At 34.6% G+C, this 7,030-nt stretch overlaps 1 pseudogene; it reads left to right on the top strand.

Moving 5' to 3' along the window:
- Nucleotides 1-1,336: 1,336 nt before the first annotated feature.
- LOC103964895 lies at nt 1,337-4,388 on the top strand (annotated as a pseudogene).
- Nucleotides 4,389-7,030: the final 2,642 nt, after the last annotated feature.

Raw genomic sequence — 7,030 nt, 5'->3', positions numbered from 1 at the left:
ATATAATGACTAGAGTTTGCGTCAATCTAATATCTATCATAAGCCATCTCCATGTTTAATTGGATGGCCACAAGTGCATGCTAGAATTTTTGCTTTCTTGTTATTGTAATTAATTAATCTATTGACTCACGACAAGAAATTTTGACAAATGCCAATACCAATGTCGGCTCAATACGTAGACAATGTTTAATTTACCCATACTATTTATAAATGAATGTGAGAGAGAGAGAGAGAGAGAGATAGAGGAACAGTAACGTTGTTGTAGTGTTGTTGTGCATGTAAAAGCATGAAACAGGGAAACAGAGATGAGATGAGGACAATCTCTCTTATCTCTCTCTCCTCGTTGGGAGTCAAGTTAACCGACCATGGCCCGCCCATCAAAGAAAATGCTGGGTTTGGATCCAAACCATTTGTTTCCCAAAACCACAGAAAATTATAACCAAAATAATATCATTGTATATATTCTTATAAATTATTAAAAATGATATAGTAGCTTCTGTGCATGCAAATTGCAATGGATGGTTGTACAATGTACAATCTCTCTCTCTCTCTCTCTCTCTCTCACATGAATGAGGAGCAGGAGGAATGGGATTATGGGGGACAACCTCCACAACCCTAATTACCAACTTTGTCTTTTGCCTTATTTTTCCTTTCTTTTCTTATCCTTCATCACAGTTGAGTATCTTGGGTTGTTGAGAGGTAATTTTCTTCTTTTTTCACATAGTTGGTAGTATTTACACATAATTGTATGAAAAATACTAAAGAAATCATCTTTTTAGATCATATTTTATAAATCACATAATATTTAATGATTAGACTCAACACAAAAATCCCTTAACAAACTTTTTTTAATAATTTAAAGAAGAAATAAAATCATCAACGATCACATCATGTGATTTAAAAATATTATCTAAATAGATAATTTCTCTAGCATTACCCCGTTTGTACACTGTTCAACAAATGACTTGTCCTTTCAAGTCCCAAGATTATCTCTCTCTCTTCTTTAGCATATTTTGTCACTGTTTAGTCACACCTCACAAGTGATTTCTTGTCTCCCCTTTTTACTCAGTTGGGTTGCTTTATCAACCTTGATTTTTGACATTTCTTTTAACCCTACGTACTCGAGAGCAACTTAGCACTTAAATTTTCCGGTCAATTATAAAAGTTTGATTCGTTTCCTATTGGTGTCATATTCAATTTTTAGCCTCATTAACATTGCGGTTTTCTGTGTTAATAATACTAATCCATGTAGATAATAATTTGCATATATTTACACAAAATACTACAATATCAATAAACCCGTAATATAAAAGTTTTTCTCCTCCACCCGCACACTGCACTTCTCCTTTTTGAGTTGGTGATTTTGTTCAATAGGTCTCCACTCTCCACCTTATCATTACCTTTTGGTCCTCTCTCTCTCTCTCTCTCTCTCTCTCTCTCTCTCTCTCTCTCTTCTGTGCGTATACTGTATACTATATTAACCCAATTCCAGCAAAACCAATCCATTCTCTCTAAAGCTAGCTTCCCCAAACCTCTCACCATATCATGACAGATCCCTACCCTAATTACTTCAATAATGGTTGGTTTAGTATCAACCCTCACCACCACTTCTCTTCCACCTCCACACCTTCCTCTATTAATCCATATAATTATCACCCCCCTAATTATGGAGATTACTACAATTTCTGCTCATCAAACAACTTGATCAACAATATTAACAATACCCTTTCACTAATCACCACCACCAATGTTCATCACCTCCCTCTCCTCCTCTACGAGAAGCCCTTCCCCTCCTCAGCCAAAGCCCTTCAAGAAGTCACCACCATGAAGACATGCAAGAATCGGCTGTTGATGATGATCATCAGAACTTCTTGATCTCTTCTAGGTCTGATGATATTGTTCATGAAGAAGAAGATGATGAAAATGTTACTGTAGCTTTACATTTAGGGCTTCCAAGCAGAACCCTATCTTCAGCTGATTTAATCTCCAGGCTTCCATCCCCAGAAATCTCATCAGATAAAGAAGCAGATGTTACAGTTGCTTCAGCTGGTTATGCACCAAACAGGCTCAACAAAGGACAGTACTGGATCCCTACTCCTGCTCAAATTTTAATTGGTCCAACCCAGTTCTCATGCCCTCTTTGCTTCAAGACCTTCAACAGATACAATAACATGCAGGTACAACAATCTCTCTCTCTCTCTCTCTATATATATATATATGTATATGTATATGTATATAATTAGCCTTCATATATATCTGAATTGTATTTGGTTTGTTCTATGATTTCTCAAGCTAGAGGGAAAGACAAAAGTAGTTTGAAAATTTAAATAAAATAAAATAAATAAGAAAGTGTTTACTTTTTGTTTTCCTTCCTCCTCTATCTCTCCCATCACTTTCTGCATCTGATCATTTTTCTTTTGATTTTTTCTGAGAAAGAAAAAACCCATTCCTATCTATCTTTGATTTTTGTACACTTCTTTTTTAGCTTGATTTTAGTCTTTAACTTTTATTATATGGGTCCTAGGGTTTTCCTTTTTTTCTCTTCTTGCAACTTTAAATCATTTTACTTTGTTTTGTTTTGTATGTCCAGTTTTGCACTTTGTATAAACCGCAATCTTTTTACATGGTTTGTGGGTTTCCGGGATTTAAAAGAAATAAGAATAAATTAATCTACCTGGTCCAAAAACTGAGTCTGAGAATATTATTATGATCAGCTATCTGCATCTGCAACCCCTTTATGTGATTGAACTACACAGCAGCAATTGTGCTTTTTGCACCTTGAAGTTTGTGTCTCACACATTGGCAGGTGTGTCAAACCGAAGATATCCCTAGTTCTTCCTGCTTTTAGACGATCTTCCTCAATGTCCGAGGAACAAACAACTTCTTAATATCAGAAAACGAAATCACCATATATATGTGAAAATCCAGTTCTCATACTACTAATAATTCTCTGTATTTTTTTGTTCAATTACTATTAAATTCTTTGTTTATGAATACACAAAGATTTGTGCTTTTTGAGTCTTTGACCTACCTATTTGAATCTCCATATGGCCTGTTGTTTTCTTCTGTTTTAGATCATATATATATATATATGCAATTATACATGCAAGCAAGCACATAACATAAGCTAGAATACTAGATCAATTTGGAAAAAAAATAAACCCAAAAATGAAAAATAAATTCAAACTCCAATTTCTATGACATTATATTTGCTTTATCTTTTCATTTTCAAACACCATGACCCATGTATGATGTATGTTTGTCTTATAAAAGCATAAATTATGATATTTAAAGAAGTCTTAAAAGAATCAACATTTTAAAGACACCCGAATCTTATGCAAAACAAATCCAACTTTTATGCAACCAAAGCTACTTCCTTCAAATTTTCTTCCTGGTCATGTGGAAGTGACCTTTTTTAAGTTGTCCCTCAAGGCAAAAGCTGTATGATATGAATTAACTTTATACATAGATGTTAAAGTTCTCATCTAAGTGTGTGACAACCAATAATAATGAGAAATGCTCGATCTAATCTACCAGTATTATTTGTTCGAAGTGAATGAAATACCACGATTGCTTTGGAAAAAAATGGATTAGTTGGCTTCTTAAGTAATCTCTCAATCACTTTGAACCGTAATAGCAGTAGATTAGAAGTATTTTTCGACAGTACTATTGCTATAAAGCTGATTAAATTGTTTATGTAGATGCATATGTGGGGGCATGGATCTCAATACAGAAAAGGGCCAGAATCTCTAAGGGGAACACAACCAACAGCCATGCTTAGACTGCCTTGCTATTGCTGTGCCCCTGGCTGCAGAAACAACATTGAACATCCAAGGGCAAAGCCTCTCAAAGACTTCAGAACCCTGCAAACCCACTACAAGAGAAAACATGGGATCAAACCCTTCATGTGTAGAAAATGTGGCAAGGCTTTTGCAGTGAGAGGTGATTGGAGAACTCATGAAAAAAATTGTGGGAAGCTTTGGTATTGCACTTGTGGGTCTGATTTCAAGCACAAGAGGTCCCTCAAAGATCATATCAAGGCATTTGGACAAGGCCATGCAGCTTATGGAATTGACTGTTTTGAAGATGAAGATGATGCAGCTTCTGAAATTGAGGAAAATGACTCCTTCCATTAGTGAGTTTTTTTCTTTGGAAAACCTTGACAGTACAAGGGGGAGTTTGTGTGCTTGGTTCAAACGATTTTTTTTTTGTTTTTTTTTTTTGATGAATTACAAGTCGTGAAACTCTAAAAATTGCATCTGGAAGCTAAGCTATGTATTTTTTTCCTTTTCTTAGTACTATTTCTTTGAGTTTCTTCTTCCTTTTTTTAAGACTCCCTTAATTAGCAATGGTTCCTAAAACATCAATGATAAACCGAGTTCCTGTAATTTCACTCTCCCTTTTCATGCACAATTTCATTTTTATGTGCATATATATATATATATATATATATATATATGTATGTATGTATGAATATCCCACCTTTATTTTATCTGAGAAAATGTATTTATAACTCTTTAGTGGATAGGACTAGCTAGGAGTTGGTAAAACCATTTGAGAAAAGAAAGTGCATAAAGGTTTAGCAGGCTGAAGTCATAGATATGCAACTCAGAAGATTCCATATGTATTCCTCAAAGTTTCTCATGGATGTACATTAGTCAATACACTGCATCGGTAGACAGTGAAACAACTATATGCTCTATTTATTGATTACCAAAAAAAACAAAAAAAAATCTGTGAAATTTATTATTAACTGGGAAAAGTAATTAAAATGAGGATGAGAGAAAAAATTGCTCATTTGTGACCAAAGAATCATGGGTTTGAGTAATGGAAACAACTCCTTTGCAAAGCAAGGATAATGCTGTGTACGATATACATTTCTCTTCCGACTCCTGCAAAGCGGGGAGCCTTGTTGGCTTGGGGTTGATGTAAGATCGCACATCGACCAACGGAGAGGGGATGATGTGCCTTATATGTACATGTTTCCCTCCCTATAGCATGAGGCTTTTTGGGAGCTCACTGGTTTCGGAGTTCATCGGAACTCCGAAGTTAAGCGAGTTCGCGCGAGAGCAATCCCAAGATGGGTGACCCACTGGGAAGTTCTCATGTGAGTTCCCAGAAACAAAACCGTGAGGGTGTGGTCAGGGCCCAAAACGGACAATATCGTGCTATGATGGAATCGAGCCTATGATGTGATGGAGCCCAGGTTGGGATGTGATAGTTGACCTAATTAAAAAGTAATCAAAATAAGCTAATAGATATGAATTAAAAAGTTAATCATACATAAGAAATTTTTGTGGGTGTAATACAAAGTAGATTTAAACATTCTTTAGCTCACTAAACCATTAATACATGCTGTAACCCTAAAAAACTATGGATACCTTAATACTAACCCTAAAATGATGAATTCCTAAAGTTCCAGCAATTGAAAGGAGGAGGGATTTGTTATATTTGTTTCTTATCTTACATTCAGATTCTTCTTATTAAAAAATATGTATGTGCAAAAAGTTGGAGTAACGTTACAAATATCAGTAACATTCAGAAGATCGAGAAGATCGAAAAGAAGTAAGTTTCTATGTATTCATATGACGATAGATTATTATGCATCGCAATCATAGTGTGTGCTTAACTCTATGTCCTCTAACTCCTCAATTGCTCCTTCTGTAAAAGTCTTAATTATTTCTTCCCCTAAAAGTCTTAATTATTTCTTCCAAACTTAATAATTTGAATCAACTGTGGAGAGGAGCTGTATTAACTATTGACCTGCAAAGACATCACAGTGTAGACTGGAACTAAATTCAGATCAAATTATTAGGCTCATACGGGAGGGAAAGAGAGGAGCAAGAGAGACAGAGAAAGGTGGATGTGCTATTAATTACAAACAGTGTAGTACTAGCTAGCTTCTTATTTTTTGTAGCATTTTTTATCATAATTATATATACCACAGACTACAGAGGTTGGAAGGGATATAATGGATCTTGTTGGCAGCTTTATGAATTGAGAGAGAGAGAGAGAGAGAGAGAGATGTCTGCAGTCAAAGAGCTTGTAGAAAGAGGCCCCTGAAATGTCATTTCACGCTGCAAATATAATCAGAGCATGTACTGTTTGGTGGGTTCAGACTTCAGAGTGTGCCCCAATTTGGTGAGAAGAAATTTCTTGACACGTCCGTACAAATGAAAACACGATACAATATTATTTTAATATTTTCTTCGTTGTAACCAAAAACGAGTAACTTTTTTCACCTAATAATATATCATTCACACGCTAGATCACAAAATAACAAAACAATATATTTGGATCACAAAAATTGTTCTCTCAACTCAGCTTCACATTTTTATTTTAGATGTGATATCCGCACATTTTATTTTACTTTTTATATTTTTTTTTATTTTTAACTTTCAAATTGAATGAATTAAAAAAAATCAACGAGTAAAAATTATCAAAAGATAAAGGACCTATCTAGCCACCTCTACACCTGTCTTTCACTTTATGATGATGAGGTAAGGTTGCCAGTCTTTGAGAGTTACTATGATTTCGTTGTATCTCTGCAGTGGATTTAACAGAACGTAAATACGGACACTAATTAATAGTAATTAGTTGTTTAATTGTCGATCTGTCTGTGTGATTCTTTTCTTGTTCTTTTTGTTATAAATCCAGTGTTCCGTCACGGCGTCACCCACTGACTCACAACACAAATCACCATTTTGCATGGATAAGTAAAACCCTGAGACATCATGTTCTTCTTTCCATGCTCCTATGTCTTGTTTTATACAACTACTTCTTTTCATATTTACTATTGTTTTTCGTTTTCTTCGAAAAAACAATCCAACTCCTCAAAAGAAACAGAAACTTGCATACACTGTGTACTGCATGTTTTCTCTATCTCTCTTTTCACGCTATTTAGAGAATTTAATGAATATCATTTTGATCATTTTATATATATATATATATATATATCAAACTATAATTTGTATAAAGTTATTGTAAAACACCAAATTATGCTTATTTGTTTTTTCAATATTTGGTGTTA

This window comes from the organism of the source record quoted next, unplaced genomic scaffold, assembly GCF_019419815.1.
Source record: "Pyrus x bretschneideri cultivar Hongxiangsu unplaced genomic scaffold, Pyrus_bretschneideri_v1 Contig51, whole genome shotgun sequence".
Taxonomy (NCBI): Eukaryota; Viridiplantae; Streptophyta; class Magnoliopsida; order Rosales; family Rosaceae; genus Pyrus; species Pyrus x bretschneideri.
The sequence above is the reverse complement of the archived record's forward strand: the minus strand, read 5'-3'. Positions and strand labels throughout refer to the sequence as shown.